Here is a 19540-nt window from a genome sequence, read left to right on the forward strand (position 1 = left end):
AACTTGGGGGCTCCTATATTGGGAGCATATAAGTTTACAATGTTGATGTCTTCTTGATAGATTCTTCGTTTAAGTATGATAAAGTGCCCCTCTGGGTCTCTCTTTATGGCCTTTGCTTTGAAATCTACTTTGTCTGATACAAGTATGGCAACGCCAGCCTTTTTCTCATGTCCATTTGCTTGGAATATTATTTTCCATCCCTTTACTTTCACTCTGTGTAGATCTTTTGCTCTGAGGTGGGTCTCTTGTAGGCAGCATATGTGTGGGTCATGTTTTCTTATCCATTCAGCTACCCTGTGTCTTTTGATTGGGGCATTTAGTCCATTCACATTGAGAGATATTACTGATAGAAACTTACTCATCTTTTCTCTTTGTACTTGTGTTCCTCTCTGTCTCATTCTTTTCCTTCATCTGCTTAAACCAGTCCCCTTAGCATATCTTGGAGTGCTGGTTTGGTAGAGATCTATTCTTTTAGCTTTCTTTTGTCTGGGAAACTCCGTATTTCTCCTTCTATTTTAATGGAGAGCCTAGCTGGGTAGAGCAGCCTTGGCTGTAGGCCCTTGCTTTTCATGGCTTGGAATATTTGTTGCCATTCCCTTCTGGCTTGTAGTGTGTCTGTTGAGAAGTCAGCTCCTAGGCGTATCGGGGCCCCCTTGTATGTTACTTTCTCCTTCTCCCTTGCTGCCTTGAGGATTCTCTCTTTGTCTTTGACATTTGCCATTTTAATGATGATGTGTCTTGGAGTGGACCTCCTTGGGTCCCTCTTGAGTGAGGTCCTCTGTGCCTCCTGGATCCATGAGAGCCTTTCTCTCCTCAAATTAGGGAAATTTTCCATCATTACTTTTTCGAGGAGGTTCTCTATTCCTTGCTCCTCTTCTTCTCCTTCTGGTATCCCTATTATACGGATATTATTGTGTTTCAGGTTGTCCTGCATTTCCCTAAATGCTTCTTCATTCTTTTTGAGTCGTTTTTCCATTTCTTGTTCTTTCTGGGAGCTTTTTTCTACCTTGTCCTCCATCTCACTGATTCGATCCTCAGCTTCATCCAGCCTGCTTTGGATTCCTTCTACTGTGTTCTTCAATTCAGAAATGGTATTCTTCATATCCTCTTGTGTCTTCTTGATAGTTTCTATGTCCTTTTCCAGGCTGATGTAGTTTGCTGTAAGATCCTGATAGTTTCCTGCAGTTTCTCATAGTTCTCTTTGAGCTGGCTGAGCTCATTGAGCTTCCTTAGAACCATTGTTTTGAATTCCATATCTGATAATTCCCTTGCCTCTATTTCATTGAGCTCTCTCTGTGGGGAGTCCCCTTTTCCACTCATTTGAGGGGAACTTCCTTTTCTTCCCATTTTTGTGAGAGTCTGTTAAGTATTTTTGTCCTTTACTTTTCTTTCTGGGCTTGCCTCTGATGATGTCAGTTGTTGACCCTATAGGGCCTTGGGTTGTTTGTTTGAGTCTTTCAGGAGTCTAATGCCTGTGTCTGACTCTTGCTTGGAGCAGCTCTGTGACCCCTTCGGTCAGGGCTGAGCTATTTTTTGGGATCTCTCTGCGCTCTCACGCGGGCTCCTTGAGTGCGTTTCCAGCACGGCAGGGTCCCCCACCTGCCTGGGCTCGCATGTGCTTGCCCCAGACCAGGGGGCTTATTCGCAACCTCCCGTACTCATCTGACCTCCCTGACACGCGAGCTTCGCGGCACTGGTCAGTTTAGGGCCTTCTATTGTGTGTTTTCCCCGCTTTTGGCTCTTTGGGTGCTTTGCTTGCCCTCGCCAAATGGGGACTACGGAAATGGGAGGAAATCAGCTCTAGGACTCTCCGGTTAATCCTGTTTCTGGTCTCTCTTCCAGGGACTCTGGGCAGCTCTACTTATTTTGTGGGCTGCTCCGCAATCGCGGCGGGTAGGTCAGTTTACGCCTGCCCTTGCCCCTCTGTGCACTCCCTCGCAGGCCGTATGGGTGCCAGTCTGTGTGAGGCCTTGCCGGCCGGTGCAAGCGTCCGCCAGCCCGCGTGGGTCACACACACGCTCGCCAACCCTCGCCGGTCACTCGGCGCAAGTGTGCGCGCCTGCTCTGGGTGTTTTGGGGGTGTCTATGTTTGCTTTTCAGCTTTTGGCTCTTTGTGGGTGTGGCCTCTTCCTGTGCAATGGAGACTACGGCAAGGAGAAGGAGTTGGGACTCCCCAGTTCCTCCTCCCGTTCTTTCCCCAATGCCTCCGTTTTTAGTCTCCCCTCAGGGGCCTCTGGGCAGTTCTGTGACCCCTTCGGCCAGGGATCCAACCCCTGTGCGGACTGCGTTTCAATCGCAGGCAGTCTGGTTCATGCGCGTCCCGCTTCTGCCTCTTTGGGGTCGCGCCTTTCCAGCCCACAATGGAGACTACCGAACGCGGGGGTGAGGGGGTGGGGGGTGTGGGGGGGTCGGGACTCCCCGGTTCCTCCTCCCGTTCTTTCCCCAACGCCACTGTCTCCAGTCTCTCCTCAAGGATCTCCCAGCCAGTCTGCACTCAGTCCCGTAGCTCACAGGCTTACAAGCTGTGTGCGGAGCGCACAAAAGGCAGGTTAATTGATTCCCTTATGCCTGAGCGAGATGGTAGCTGCAGAGTGGGAGGTGTGCCATCACCCGGGCTCCACCGACAGCCGTGTCAGTTCTCTTCACAGTTTTCCTCACCAGTCTTTTCCCAGGCACCAGCCCACCCTGCTGCCGCCTCTACCCAGAGATCAAGGAGGGCGGCTGCCACTGCAACTTTTGCGTTGGCCCTTTAAATGTCTCTTTGCATCCCCAGCCACCTGTCTCTGGCAGAGAGCGCCCCTAAGATTTTTGGGGTTGCATTTTGTCTGTATTTTCTTGGCTTTAGCTGCTGTAGTTTAGCGGTTCCTCTTTATGATTCAGACCCCGTTCTTCTCAGGGGGAGCTAACTGGCCGTTTTAATGTCCCTCTGGTGCCAGTGCCCGTGGGCACCCAGCGCACCCTCTCGAGCCTCCACCGCACTTCTCACCCGTTGGGATGTGTGGGAGTAGAATCCACTGTCCGCGGCACCGAGGCTCCTCTCCCACTATCGCTCCACTGCTTTCCAGGTGATTAGTCCATTATTTAGTTGCAATTCCAGTTTGGTTTTGGGAGGAGGTCAGCGTGACTCCCTTTCACTCCTCTGCCATCTTTTTCCCCTCCCTAGTTCTTGTTTTTTTGTGTTTCTTATAAACCATATAGAGATGTTCAATCTTACATCCAGAATTTTAAAAATGTAAATTAGGCCTCTTTTAATTCTTTCAGGCTCTAACTCAGAATTGTTCTATTATTCTCAACAAGGAAAACAATTATTCTAGAATTCATAGAACTTGGAGGGTCTTCAAAACTAAAATGAATTGTGAAGACAGATGACAGCAATGTCTTTACCTCTCATTGTTTATAGCAGAGAAGGGAGATGAAAATTTTCAAAGAAATCATCTTGGGAATTTTATACTCTTACTTTCATCCTGGTCAAGATGGGGATCATGTTAATGGAGGAAACTTCCATGTCTGGGAGAAAGAGAGTCAGAAAGTGTAAATGTATTTCAATTCCTTGTCTAATGAATAAGGGGCCTAACTGGGAGATGTTATATGTCAGTTATATCTCAATAAAACTGGAAAAAATAAACTAGAAAAAAGAATAACAGGTATATTGATATATTAGGGTGAATTAAGCAAGACATTAAAATAAAAATGACAGAATTTAAAAGTTACACTCTTCTAAGTGCTTTACATTTATTAGTTCATGTAATGCTCGTGCGAAACTTAGGGTAGGTACTATAATTAAAACTCTCATCAGGTGAGGGAAGTGAGGCACAGAGAGGTTGTAAAACTTGTTTAAATCACAAACTTGTAAATAGTGTCACCAGGATTTTAACTCAGACAGTCAAGTTCTAATACCAATATCATAACGTGGGTGATACATTCCTCAGAAACAATAAAATCACTTGTTTATTCTCCCAATGCCTCGCAAGTATTTAATTATTAGATATATTTATTAGCATACCAGGTGAAAGTTCTCTTTCCTTATTTTATTTTACTTTTACTTTTGAGTATGTCAGGTGGCCAAAGAGAAGCACACTGCTGAGAGGTACTTACTTAGGGACATCTTTCTTCTAGTTTTCTGGAACACTTTAAAAGATCACCAGAGGCTTCCTACCAGGCTTCAGGTTTTCTAATGTCTGATACCCTTTGGCTTGTTGCAAGTCCCATAGGAGAGGACTTTGGCAGCTGAGAATGGGTAGGGGGTGCGGAATGGCAGAGTATTCATTTTGGTGCCTGCAGCAGTAAGGGTGAGAATATCCAGGATGCCTTCATCTTTGTCAGAATTTTAAAAGTGTGAATGTTGCATTTTGTGAGTGATGGGCAAGAAAGAGGGAAGTGAGTGAAACTGGGCAAGATTCCTGGGGGTTGACAGAGGACAGGCCAAGTTATATCCGCACCTTCATGACATTGGAATGTGTGAGGAGAGAATTTGTTGAGGCCAGAGTAATGTTTGTGCTGATGCCATCTCTCTCTTAGTGACTGCTCTCCACTTTCTGTCTGTCTCTCTGTCCGATGGATAAAATGTGCTTCTTGAATAAAAGTTTAGAGAGATGGTGGACAGATTACTACAGAACATGGCTGTTGAGATGGAACAGAGTGTTTCCTTGGAGATGGAAAACAAAAGGCCTTTTTTGTGATTGTCAAAGGCTTCCCTGATAGTCCCTGAGAGACACTACAGTTGCCTGAGAGCTCCAGGAGGCCATTTCTGTGAACCACATTAATTATGACCTTTTTACCTGTGAGTCCCTTTTTTGTCTTTCATCCAGCTATTTTCAGGACCTCCCTCTGCATCATATTGCTCTCTGCTCTGGAAAAGCTGGTGGGTTCCCAGGACTTCTCTCTGCCAAGAGACCTCTTCTCCATCCTGGTTCTCCTAGTGTCCATGTGGGGCTCAGGTGAGAATATTTATATATCCTATACCTGGGTTCTCTTGTTCTCTGAATAGAAGGATTCAATCACTTCTCATATATACCTGGATTAATTCTAAATCCTTCATTTTAATATAATGATTTACTTTCCAATACACAATGGCAAATAAGTCATTATACAATTATTTCCCAGAGAAGGATCAGGTAGAACTACATCACTAATGCTTTTTAATTCATTCAGGTCTCAGCCTCATGAGGAATACATTTTCTGATCCCCAATACCTGATTAAAAAGTCCTAGTTTCATGATTTCCCAGCACTCTTCCCTTCTCCTTCATAGAATTTACCACTTTTGCAGTTGAAAAAAATCATTTGTTTAATATGAGATTACCATGTCAGTTGTAAGATCTAGAAGCATAGACATCCTCTGTGTCTTGTTTTCCACCATCTTCAGCCTGAATGTGTGTAACAAACCATGGCGGCTTGAGTGAGAGGATGTCTGTGGGTCTCCACTGGGCCAGTAATGATGCTGTGCTCCAAAACACATGGGCAGGTGTTCTGAAATTCTTACAATGGTGGCTCCGTTCCATAGACTTACTAGCGGTCATCAGTCCACGGAGCCCATTGTGGCCATGCTGGGTGCAGACACTGTGCTGCCCTGCCATGTGGCCCCAGCCATGAGTGTGGAGGACATGGAGCAGCAGTGGTTCCTTTCTGAGCTCCCAGATGCTGTGTATGTGTATCAGGATGGAGCGGAGCGGGTGGAACAGCAGCTGGTAGATCTCAGAGGGACAGCAGAATTGGTGAAAGATTGTGTCACTGAGGGAAGAGTAGCTGTGAGAATCTGTACTCTCTGGGTCTCAGACAATGGAATGTACACATGGTTTTTTTTTAAAAGGAAGTGATTTTGAAGAAACAATTTTGGATCCAGAGGTGATAGGTGAGTAATCATCTGAGAACACAGATCACTCTGAGAGAAATGCAAGTGTTCTGCATTTGATTTGGGGGGAAGGGTGGTGAACAGGACAGAGACAAAAAGGCAAGTATACTTCAAACTGGTCCACACCCTAGACATTGCAGTTGACCCTAAATCTTATCTACTTATACATATGTTGAATGGTACTTTAAAATTAAACCACTTCCATAAATATCTACCAAAAATATAGATCATTTATTTCCTTCTATGTCTCTGCTGCATATTTGGAAAGAAAGTGCCATCATTACCAAAATGTACCAGTATTATTCTGAGAGAGAAGAATCCCAGTTGGCTCCCATGATGGACAGAGGCTCACCTGGGCCTGCTAGTGGTCAGGTCTTGAAGGCATTCTTCAGAGGAAGTAACTACGAGGGTTGTGATGGGGTGGACTGGAATGCAGGGAAAAAGTTATCATAAGAGAATTAAGGTCAGAAAACAATAAACATTCAATAACTAAGTGAAACAGAAGTAGAAAAAACCATTAATTTAGTGATTTGGGGAAAATAAAAAGGCCCTGAAGAGTAGAGCCAGTGGGAAAGATTAAGGTGGACTGAAAGCTGGTCCACAGGACACTGAATTGACCATCGTGAGTTTTATCTTCACTGATGCTGTTTCATTCAATAATACTATAAGCTTATTATATCAAACTCAATTCAGAAAGTTATAAAATATAAATTGATAATCCTCCCTTTTTCTCTTCCAAATTAACTATTAACACCAGATTATTCGATGCTCTTCCAGTTATCTCTTTATATATTTAAATATGTAATTACATTTATGTATAATTAAAATTATTAATAATTCTATAATATAGTAACAAAATAATAATTCTGTAATAATATAATAATAAAATAATTAAAATTCTGTGGTAATACAATAATAAAATAATAAATATAATTATATGTCATAAAATGTACAGTTATATAATTATAATGTTTACATATCTTATGTAATGTATTTATGTAGCAGGTCTTGATGTCTGTTCATAAACCAATCTTCAAAAATGTTTATGTTAGCTTCTTAAACATTAAGTTAAAATGTTAGCTTCTAAAAAGAAAATTAAGTCGGTCTTTGAGCCTTCGGCCAATCAAGCTGGCATAAAATTATGTCTTAGTTTTTACTGGAGCTTCCTGCTCCTCTTTTTTCTTGACTAATAATTGTGAAAATGTCTTTGATTCTAATGCAGCCCATTTTATTCAGGATTCAGTAAATCTCCTCTAGTCCTGGCCCCTCATTGGTTACTGCCAGTATGCTCACTATCCCAGGGTTTGTCACATCTCTTCATGCTGACTCTGGGACGATTAGTCACAAATATCATAGAGACTTCTGATGCAGTTCTTCGGGAGGCACACGAGTATGAAGATCTCTGTCTTTTAATAAATCTCCCCTTTGCTCTATCAAAGCTTCTTTCTGTTCTCCTTAGAGACACTCTTTCATTAGTGTTCTTTTTTCTACACGTATTATACAATTTCTGTCACTAACTTAAGCACTCGACAATAGAGAAAAAAGGGTCTTCATGTAGTTCCTACTTTAAGCTGAACAAATATCCCTGAAGCTGAAATATTATCAATGAAATCAAGATAGGGACAAACAGAGAAAAACTTAACAGGTATCAAAACAGAATTAATAACAAGTAGTTTTCTGCTCCATATATACATACTGATCTCTTATTTAAAATATCTCATGTGTTTCTATAACTGCTTTTTCATCCTTAACAATATATAACAGACCAATTAAAAAAGATTGTGTTCTTTAATGATTGCAAATGTTTTTATGATATAGAAATTCATAATTTATGTGAATGTTTACTTTAAAATTTTTTTTTAATTCTCCAGTTACAGTTGTCCCCATTTTTCCCTCATTATTCTTCCTTCCCTACCCACCACTACATTCAATCTTCCCCACCTTTGTCTTTGTCCATGGATCCTTTATACCTGTTCCTTGACTTGTGAATATTTACTTTTTAATGAATGTAGACTGTTTTTCCATTTTTCTTATTACAAAAATAATAAAATACACATATTTTCTCATAAGTCTCTATGCAATAAGTTGTTTTTCACTAGATAAATTCATCAAATGATTAAGTTCATACCCTATAACTTAACAATTCCAGTTTCAAGATAATCATAAAATTTCTTAACTGTGTGGAAAGTCTAATAATTGTTTTAGTTTACAATCCTAACAACAATTAATGAGAATAAACATTTCTTCACATGTTTGATGACACTGGATATTAGATTTCTTCTGTTTTTATTTTTACCAGTTTGATAGGTAAAAAATGGTATCTCACAAAAAATTTTCATTACCCTTATAACAAATAAGGTGGATAGTTTTTATGTATTTTTTTACCTGTTTGTATTATTTTTACCTTCAATTTTTTCTTCATGTCCCTTAATTTACTGGTTTTTTTGGGGAGGGCTTTTTTATTTAAAAAATTTTGATCAAGTTCTAATTGTTCTTTTACTTGTTAATGTTGCTTTTCCCCCCTAGTTTGTTTTTTCTTATAATTTTATGATAAATTTCATTTAAAAAAGTTTAAAAGCATGTTCTCAGAACTGTCAACATTATCTTTTATGTCTTCTTATTTTTATGATCCTCTTAGATGTACTCTTATTAACATTGCAAAAATATTTTACCTCCTTTCGGTAAAATATGTTGTAATTTAACATGCATAGCAAATTTAGTCCAGACTTTAAATGTCCCACTCAATGGATTCTCACAAAGCAAATACACCTGTGAAACCAGCACCCAAAACAGGAAACAGAACTAATTCGAATGTTGGAAAATCTGTTTTTTTCCCATCTAGTCATCATTTTCTTAAGGGTATCACTACTTTGATTTCTAGTTTTATAGATTATTTTGCCTTATTTTGGACTTTCACATACACAAACTCTTTCATGTCTGGCTTTCTTTTTCTAACTATTATTTTTCTATGTAGTTAATTGCATGTAGTTGTAATTCATTTCTATCTTTTATTGTTTTGCTTTTCACAGTTACATCTTTAAACCTTAGAATTTTTTGGCATAAATGTTCATGAAATCCTTAAAATATTTTTTCCTAAGGTTTATTCACTTATTTCTATAACAGTGAATAAAGTAGAAAACAAATGCATTATTTCCCATAAACTTTTCATAGAATCAAGATAAATTCTAAATTCCCTATATGGTTATAATGATTTATCTATCTACTTCCTTGATAATAACATAGTGTTTCTATTTCTAAAGCTTTATATTCTCTGCCAAGAAAAGCATGTTGTTTTAAAATGCGGAATGTTTTTCATACTTACCTGGAGGGGAGACACCATGATCACAAAGGTGGTTTTCCCAGGATGAGGCTTATCCATTGCCCTCTGATTGTGCTGACCCCTGCGATTTCCCCAAATGTGGGAAACTTGACTGCAGAATTTGTGGTAGTGGGGGGCTGTGTTCGTGCTTTCCCCTAAGGAAAAAAGAAAAAAGAAAAAAATTATAATGTTTTTCTTCTATATTAACCCTCTTAAGTTAATACTTCTCATTTTATTCTATCTGGTAATATCTATAGGTTTATTTTATCCATTTCCTTTTTGTGTACCTTTAATAGGAAGAAGCCAATCCATTAGGTTTTGAAGGAAAGAGTGACAAATTCTCCTGAGTCATGGTACTGTGACCTTCCAGTAAGAGGTCAAAGATTTTCACATTCTCATGAGAGTCCCAGCACTTTTCAGTGCCTTTCCCATATCAGTTCACTGAATGATATATATAAAGACAAGTCCAATGTTTAGAAGGAGTTAGTTGATTATATATTTATACATATCTTCCATTTCATTGACCTTTGTCTAGTACAACCACTTCTATGCTCAGGAATGGGCAGCCCTTCCTGTTCCTTGTCTTAACAGTAGTTTTTGTCTTCTTATTTCAACTTGGAATTTCAATGGTTATATTCTTCCAGGAGGTACAAGGTCTATTTGATAGTTAGCACTTGATCCCTAGGCTTTGGTCTGCTTCATTTGGCTTAGAACAAGTTTCAACCACATATGTTCATTTCCCTTCACCAAAAGATTTAGGAGCCCCCTCAGGCAATTTTAAGGATTATCTTTCAGATCGCTTTCTATTTTCTAGAAGTGTGTCCTTCCCAGGCAGGCCAAGATCTGACAGTAAAAATTATTAGATATATTATTTCAACAACAAAAAAATTTTCAACGACAACAAAAATAAGATGATATAACTAGGTTCCTAATATTTTCTATACTAAGGAATTAGAGTAGGACTAAGCCAGACATAAGAAAATCCATACCATGAGATACAGAATTTTAAAAAGACAAGATAATATATAGTCTTAGAAGGCAAGGTAAGTCAAGGAACATGTATACATGTAAACAATTTGTTATGGACAAAGCCAAAATGGGAAAGGACTGAGGGAGGGTGGTGAGGGGGAGGCAGGGGAAAGTGGTGGCGGGAAGGTGGAGACAAATGTATTTGAACAATAGAAAAAAAAAGGCAAGATAGTCATTCTCAAAGAGACAGTCAGTTCTTCTAGTGTTGGGTAATGTGATGTTTTGATACAGGTGCTGGGGAGAGTTCACCTGGCCATCTTCACTTTTATATAACCCCTACTCAGAAGAAGGAAGAAAATTTGGAAAAAACAATCACAAAAAGATTGTCTAAGGAAGTGACTATAAGAAGTCTCAATTTAAGTACAATAAGAAAGTCTTCCCTGAGACTCCAGTGAATGGAAGAGAGAGATTGGATAGGTAGATATAGATAGATTAGATATAGATATGGATATAGATACAGATATATTGATGTTTTTCTGAAAGAATTCAACTTTGGCAAACTTTACTATGCTCTTATTATTCTTCTATGACCAATTGCAGATATGTCTGGGTAGAAAAGATGTGACAAGTATTAGGGTAAATCCCAGTGTTAACTTCAAGTCTCTTGTGGATTTGAACTACACATACCCATTAATCCCATTAATCTCATGGAAGAAGGAAAGAAACCTTCTCCTCCACTGTGGTACTTTGTCCATCTCCCCACATAGGTGTTATTGTGTAACACTAGGGACTTCAAGACAAAATATATCCAGATCTCAGATAAGTGACTTTCCTCCCCAGGTCTGGGTTCTGGCCTTCATACTTTTATGCTGGGTCCAGAAGATGAAGGAATAAGACTGACATGAATAGGTAAGAGGTGGTTTCCCTGGCCTGAGGTACAATGGAAAGATGTGAGGGGAGAGAAGATACCATCTCTCTCTGAGGAGTAGAACCAAGATGATGATGGGTTCTTTCAGATTGAGGCATCTGTCATTGTGAGAGACAGCTCAAAGAAAGAGGTGTCCTGCTCCATGAGGAACTCATTCTTAGGACAAGAGCAGGTAGAAACCATTTTTATACTAGGTCAGCATTGCTCATTTCGGAGACAGGACAGGAGTAAGGAGGGGATATTTGAGACCTGGGATGGGATAGGCTTGCTTAGTGTATGCTTTTGATCAGGTTTTGGGGCCCTGTTTCAGAGCCTTTCTTCTGTAGCATGTCTCCTTGGAAGGTAGCATTTGCTGAGACTTTCCTCATACTTGGGATTTTTGTGGGTGGTGTTGTGTTTTTGGCCTGGAAAGAACAGGAAAGGAAGAGAGTATGGGAAGCCAAGGAGGAAAAAGAAAGCAAAGTCAAAGGTAAAACTGAAGGAGACTTGGGGGCATCTGTAATGTATGGGCTTGTTAGCATGACTGTTGGAATACAGAGACATATGTAGGAATGAGTTAGAGACCCAAGACCTTCAATGAGACATGGGACCAAGGATGTCCATGAGAAAAGTATCATAATAGAGTCCAATGGAGAGAGAAAACTGACTGGTATAAACATGGAGTTTAAAAATGGTCGTAGTTTCACTTAGCATAATACTCTCCAGTTTCATCCATGCTGTTGTGAAGGGTAGGAGTTCCTTCTTTCTTTCTGCTGCATAGTATTCCATTGTGTAAATGTATGACAGTTTTTTGATCCACTCATTTACTGATGGGCATTTATGTTGCTTCCAGTACTTGGTTATTGTAAGTTGTGCTGCTATGTATATTGGGGTGCAGAGGTTCTTTTGAATTGGTGTTTCAGGATTGTTAGGGTATAGTCCCAGAAATGGGATCACTAGATCAAAAGGCAATTCCATTTTTAGTTTTTTGAAGAAATTCCATACTATTTTCCACAGTGGCTGCACCAGTCTGCATTCCCACCAACAGTGCACTGGGGTTCCCTTTTCTCCACAACCTCACCAGCACTTGTTGTTTGTTAATTTATTAATGATGGCTATTCAGGTGGTGAAAGACTAATACCCTATAATCTCACCCATAAGTGGAACCTAATCAACAAAACAAACAAATGAGCAAAATAGAACCAGAGACTTGGAAATAAAGAAAAAACTGACAGTGACCAGAGGGCAGGGATAATGGGGGGACAATGCGGGGTGGGGGGAGGAAAAGGGGCAAACAAAGGAACAGGAATCGAGGATTTATGTGCATGGACAATGGAGGGGATTGACTGTGGGAGTGTGGGTGGGGTGGGGTAGGGGAGAGCAATGAGGCAAAAGGCAGACAACTGTGACTGAACAATTAAAAATGGTCATAGTAATTCTCCATTAAGGTACATTTCTTGATTAGGTATATGAAAGCAGCATTTAAGATCTGGGCTTAGTAACAATCTAGAAAGTAAACCTTGAACTTCCTTCCTGAAAATCTGTTTTGTTATCTCCTTTCCTTTGTAGAATAATTCAAAAAAGAGCTTCATAAATTCTCCATTTTCTTTGATAAATAGGCATTAATTTATGATGTACACTCACAAGCTGTTATTCCTTTTTAGACAGAAGGAAGGAATTATATCATCAAGGTGAGTTATAGTGAGGTTATATTTGGGCCAACGATCTCATCTACTCCTCAGTTCTGACCACCTCCTATTGATTTTGTCGGTGAAGAGGCATTCCCCACCCTAAATAGAATAACATGGTCAGACACATGACACCCGACACTGGACAGATGAGACAGTTTATTAACCACACACGCTCACATCCTGGGGAGGGCACCACTCACCATGCGGGACCACATGGGGGTTGCACTTGGGAGCAGAGCGAACCAACAGGGGCTATGGGAAGTAGGTTTGTGGCAACAAGAGGATGTGTTGGTCCTGTTTTCTGTAGAAGTACATGATTGGCCTGTTTGAATAATTTTGCCAGCTGACAGTGAGGTGAAGCCCTCTGTTAGGCTGACAACTAGGTGGGGATCAGTTGGTTAGGCTGATCGGGAAATTAGCTAGTTCTGGAGCTTTTCCTGTTGGATGGAGAGCATATCTGGTGAGAACAGGGGAGCGTACAATTTGACATTTGGAGACCTGTGAGTCAGCAAATGAAATTTCAGGATTTATAATACACTCTCACAATTTATAGTCTATCTTTTTCTGGCAAAAGAACTAGACTCTAATATTTTATCACAGATGTGTTGGAGGGTGTGGAAAATTGAGGAAATAGAACAGGAGATATAAAAAAAGACAAACAGCCCAAAATTGACATTGATATGATGAACACAGAAATATAGCTTTATCATAAACCTTCTGATTTCATGTGGTTGCAGCAATTTCATAGTCTGAGGTGAATGTCCTATGAGTGAGAGAATCTAATTACTTTGTTTTATTTCAGACTGGAGAAAATCTGGATTATATGTTGGTGAGTAATTGATGTTTGTCTTGGAACTTCAGATGCACCAGGATTTCCAAGGCATTTTTAAACAGGTGCCTTTTCCTGGAGATTTTATTTTGAAGCTGTGAGTGCAGAAAAATACAGGGGCTAAGGGAATAAGCATCCCACTGGTTCAGAGGACACCTACTTGCCATATTGTAACACATGACTTTTTTTCTTTTTAGACTGGAGATAAGAACATTTCAAAACAGGTGAGTGATCATATTCTTCTATCTCACATCATCTCCTTTATACAAATGAGAAACTTTTGCACTTATATAAACTCCCAACAATACCTACTTGGTTATGCATTTCATGACTTTCACTTCACTCTCAACTTCAAGATGAAACATTATGGGATTTTTTACTTCTCTGATACCATTCATTCAGCATAAATTTATACAACTGTTTATTCAGTATCAAATAAATAAAGCCAGTGTCTGACTTCATGGGAACATGCACATACAAATTATAATGAATGTTATAAAGGAATAAATAATTGCTGTGAGAAAGAAAAATGGTGGATTAAGGAAATGTCCTGAAGAATTGATGTTTAACCTGAGATTTCATAGATCTGATAGATTTATTCATGTGAATAACATTGAAAGAGTAGTCTGGGCCGAAAGAAGCCTATTATGTAACCACCCTGAGACAGCAGAGCTTGTTGCGTCTCAGGGTACGTGGAAAATGGCCCTGGTCACCTTAGAGTCTTTCCAGCATTATGAATTGATACAAATTTCTAGTGCATGCTATGTGATTCTGAATATCTCTGCATCTACACACATTTTCCTAGTTAATATAACCCTTCAACAATTAAAATATATCTCATATATCACATACACATTTTTAGAAAAACTTTAATTATTGAAAATGTTTGGCGTGACAAGAATAAGATTATTTACTATTAGTACTATTAGTAAATAGTACTAATAGTAAATAGTACTAAAAGTAAATAGTAGTAGTACTATTGCTACTTTTACTAATAATATTAGTGTTACTAGAACTATTGGAAGGTAAAGTTTACCGAGGGCAAGACATAGTATTAAACTCTCTACACATTTTCTTAGTTGTTTTCTAACACTTGTTCTGTGTTGAAAGATAATAATTATGATTATGTTCATCATCACAAAAGCAAAGTGAGGCTGAGAGAAACAAAGTAGTTTCACCAAGATCTCGGCTGCTATGTACAGAGTGATTGTCAAAATTCAGGTCTTTCTAACTACAGAGCCTGGGATTTCAACCACTACAAATATTGTATAAGGGTGTGTGAGAAGTGGATAACTTAGTTATTACATAAGCCTACAGAAAAATGATACCAAAGAAGCTTGAATGAAAATAGTTACAGTGTGGCCAGAAATATGAAAGGGCTTAATTATTAAGAGCAAACAGTGAATCTGCTAGCATTTAAAGGAAAGTGAAGACCCCATCCTGAAAAACTTGATCCTGGGGATTTTCAGATAAGACAGCCCTCTTGGCTACATGGTTTCCACCTGTTGGAAACAGATGAGCACCCAATGTCCTCTCAACCCTGGCCTTCTGGGATCTACACATCATGTGTGTCCTACGAATAGACACAGGATAGAACATAAATTATTTTACCTACTCTTCCATTTCTCTTCCTCTTCTTTTCCTCCTTTGTCCTTTTGCTGTATTTACATCTTTCCTAAGGCCAACCAGTCTTTATTGTGAAGTGACCTTAACATTCCCCCCCATACTTGCAGTGACTGTTATTCTGGATCCAGACACAGCTCATTCTAAACTCATCTGAGAAAAAAGAAACATGTTTCTTCAATAGAAAATGTTTCTCAGAACGATGATGCTCCCATACACCAACGGCAAGAGGAGTCTGAAACCATCTTCAGTGTTCTGGGCCAGAATTGCTTTACCACTGGGAGACATTACTGGGAGGCAGAAGTAAATGTGGAAATAGAAGGTGGACCTGGAACCAGATGGGTTCTGGGTATCTGCTCAGATACAGTGAAAAGAGAGGGGTGGGAGAATCAAGATGGCAGAGGAGTGAGTGGAAGTCACACTGACCTCATCCCAGGACCAACCTGGAATTACAACTAAATTGTGGAGAAATCACCTGGAACAAACAACTGAACAATAGCGAGAGAGGAGCCTGTAACCTCGGAGACAGAAGAATCAGCTTTAGCACAATCTAACTGGTAAGGAGTGTGGTACAGACCTGAGAAAGCAGGCGGGGCACCCACGGCAGCAGCACCGGAAGGATAATGAAATGGCCCGTTGGATCCCCCCTAAGAAGAGGGGGGTCTAAAACAAAAGTGGGGATCTCTAGCCCACAGCACCAGAGCCCAAAAAATATTCAGAAAACAGCCAGCTGCGAAAAGTGACAGAGTTGCTCTCTGCCAGAGACAGGTGGCTGGAGATGCAAAGAACTGTTTAAATGGCCAACACATAGATTTTTATTTGCAGCCGCTTACCCTGGTCTCCAGCAATGGCAGGGGAGAGTGGGCTAGAGACGCCTGAGGAGAGATGGGAAGGGAGCTCTGGGGAGAGAACTGAGACAGTAGCTGGTGGGATATCGGTGCTGACTCATCCCCCATGCGACAGCAGCCATCTTGCTCAGGCAGAAAACCCTCCCCCTGAGCAGCACCAGCATCAAAGGACCCAATAGCCCCACCCCCAGGTGGGATTCCACCCCGCCCTGTGCTGTCTAAGCTGCCTGCTGAGTGCAGAGTGGCAGCCACAGACAGTAGATCCCTGGCTAAATGGGGCACAGAGACATCTGGCGACACTTGGAGACTGGGGATGGAGGCTTTGGGCAGAGAACGGAGAGAGTAGCCAGCGGGATCCCATTGCAGACTCCTCCCCCATACGGCAACACCTTGAGTGGACCCAATAACCCTGCCCCCAGGAGGGACTCTGCCCCACCCTGAGCTGCCTAAGGCAGCCTACTGAGTGCAGAGTGAATAGATTAACAGCTGAAGGAGACAGCCACAGACAGTAGATTCCTGAAAGTCTCGAACAGACTGCTTAAGGTCAGACAGGGTCAACATCTGACATCATCAGAGGCAGATCCAGAAAGTAAAAACAGCAGTCTCCTACCATAGAAGTTCACACCACAAAGTCAGGAAATCAAGACAGATCAACTTAAGAAGCAGAAGCAAAAGAGAAGAGTCTCACAAATAATGGGAAAACAAAGAAATACATCCGACTCGAAGGGAAAGGAAGAATCCTCAGAAAGAGAACTAAATGAAATAGAGGCAAGTAAACTATCAGATATTGAGTTCCCAACAATGGTTCTAAGGAAGTTCAATGAGCTCAGTGAGCTCAGAGAGAATTACAAAAAACTACAGGGAAACTATGAGGAACTTACTGCAAACTATATCAGCGTGAAAAAGGACATAGAAACTATCAAAAAGAGACAAGAAGAAATGAAGAATACAATTTCTGAATTGAAGAACACAGTAGAAGGAATCAAAGCAGGCTAGATGAAGCCGAGGACCAAATCATCAAGCTGGTGGATAAGGTAGAAAAAAAGCTCCCAGAGAGAGCAAGAAAATGAAAAAAGACTAAAAAGAATGAAGAGGCATTGAGGGAAATGCAGGACAACCTGACGTAATAATATTCATATAATAGGAATACCAAAAGGAGAAGAGGAAGGAATAGAGAACCGGTTTGAAAAAGTAATGATGGAAAACTTCCCCAATTGGAGGAGAGAAAAAGTCATACAAGTCCAGGAAGCACAGAGGGTCCTATTCAAGAGGAACCCAGTGAGGCCCACTCCAAGACACATCATCATTAAAATGGCAAATATCAAAGACAAACAGAGAATCCTAAAGCAAGCAAGGGAGAAACAGGTAGTAACATCTAGTGGAGCCCCAATACGGCTAGCAGCTGACTTCTCCACAGAAACACTGCAAGCCAGAAGGGAATGGCAAGAAATATCTCAAGTCATGAAAAGCAAAGGCCTGCAACCAAGACTGCTCTGCCCAGAATAGCTCTCAATTAAAATGGAAGGCAAAATAAGTTTCCCTGACAAAGAAGGCTAAGAGAATACACCTCCACCAAACCAGCACTGCAAAATATGCTAAAGGGACTGCTTTAAGATGAAGAAAAAGTTTCTATGAATACCCAGTTGCTTTCAGAGTTGCCAATACTTGATATTACCAATATTTTTAATATCATTAATCTGATTGTGACAATGATGTTATTTTAATTGTTCCCTTACTATTTGTTGAAACTAAGTCTGTTTTAGTATATTTCTTCCCTATTTCTATTATTTGAAAAAAAATCTTTAAATGACTTTTTGGTATTCTTTATCCATTTATTGATTAAAGGTTTGTAGAACTCCCCCCCACAAAAAAAAACCCCTATTAACCATGTTTTAGATGTGTTGCAAATACTTTTCTATTCCTTGTCCTTTACTTTTTTTATTTGTATATTACTATACAGTTAAATGTTTAATATAGTCATATTGACAATATTTACTTTATAACTTCTGGGTTTGAATATTTTACTTCAGATCATGAAAAATATTAGTTCTATTTTCTTCTAAAACTTCTTAGATTCCACATATTGATTTTTAACTCACCTGAATATTTCTTGTATAATGTGTGAAATAGGGCTCTATATTTGTTTTATTTTAAGTAATAGTGGTCCATGCACCTTATTTGTTGAATAAGCCTTATTTTACCCATTGATTTGAAATATCAACTTAATCATATATTACATTGTTAGACATATATATATGTTTGTCTCCAGAATGCTCATTATATTTCATTGTGCTGATGTCATGTTGGTTTAATTGCTGAGACTTTATAATGGTTTTAATTTTTAAAAATATTTTATAATTAACTTTGACATCCAAAAAAATAAATAAAATCAGTTAAAAAAAGAGAGAAGGGTGGTTTGTAGAATGTCCAGAGAAGAATTTCTGGGTGGTAGCATATGAGGAAGGAGAGATCAGGGCTCTCACTTCCCCACTGGAGTCTCTATTGCTGAGGCTGTGCCCCCACAACATTGGGGTTGTTCTGGACTGGGAGGCTGGGGATGTGCCCTTTTACAACATGGCTGACAGGTCTCACTTCTATTCCTCTACTAAAATCACTTTCTGTGGGATCCTCTGTCCATATTTTGGCCTTCAGGGTCCTGGTACATCTGTGGCCATCTGCTCAATTTCAGATCACGTTGAAACTTGTCCTGATTCTTTTCCAAACATCTCTGGAACTCACTTAAGTCACTGTGATCTGGGTGTCCCTCCAAGAAGCTAACTCTGTTACCTCAATAGGAAGTGAAATGTCAGCCCCTTGGGTATCTCTTAGCTGCCTCCACTCAAGGCTCTTACAAGTAAGAAAGCTTTCATTGTGGAAAGTAGTTTCATTAAGCATCATTTCAGCCCCTTTCAAAGAAGGAGAGACAGAAAGAGGAATGGGACAACTGGAAAATGTTTAGGTGAATTTCCTCTAATGTTACCTTTGGGGAAGCACATTCTCTTTATGAGCAGCAACAATTTGTCACATGAAAACTCTGAACAAATGTATGGCACCTCTTCTGTTCTTGTGCTCAGTGTGTGTTGAAATAAATATTTTTAAAACTATGTTTAAAAAGGAAATCTCTTCTCTTGCTGTTTATGTTATCGAATGTGGAGGAAGAGGTGGTATTTGAAAGGAAGGCTCAACAGTTGAGTGAATTGTCAACATGTTACTATTCTTGGAAGTACACAGAAATTCATTCAGATCTTCTGAAAGTTAATAACTTAGCTTAACCTTGCCTTGTTGTACATTGAGTTGTAAGCCTGGAGTTTTCCATGACTGGGAGAGGACTGATATATGACTGTAAAATATTCAAGCAGGAGACAAAGCCTTCCTGGAGGCAAGGGCCTCCCCCGCTTTTTAAAATAAGTTCTCAATTGTTAGCAAGTCCAGGACTGTTTTCTCTGTTAGTATGTAAATAAGAAAGGAACTGATGTTGCTGTTTACATTTTCAGAGAAAAAAACT

At 39.9% G+C, this 19540-nt stretch overlaps 1 non-coding gene and 1 pseudogene across 1 annotated transcript; both read left to right on the top strand.

The window, feature by feature from the left end:
• Positions 1-4358: 4358 nt before the first annotated feature.
• On the top strand, positions 4359-18813 carry LOC129067921 (butyrophilin subfamily 3 member A2-like; annotated as a pseudogene).
• LOC129068061 (U1 spliceosomal RNA) lies at positions 9164-9326 on the top strand. Its single transcript, XR_008528873.1, has one exon. It is a non-coding gene; the product is annotated as a U1 spliceosomal RNA (small nuclear RNA).
• Positions 18814-19540: the final 727 nt, after the last annotated feature.

This window comes from Pteronotus mesoamericanus, unplaced genomic scaffold (genome assembly GCF_021234165.1).
Source record: "Pteronotus mesoamericanus isolate MK-2021 breed Mesoamerican mustached bat unplaced genomic scaffold, CSHL_Meso_final contig_20, whole genome shotgun sequence".
Lineage (NCBI taxonomy): Eukaryota > Metazoa > Chordata > Mammalia > Chiroptera > Mormoopidae > Pteronotus > Pteronotus mesoamericanus.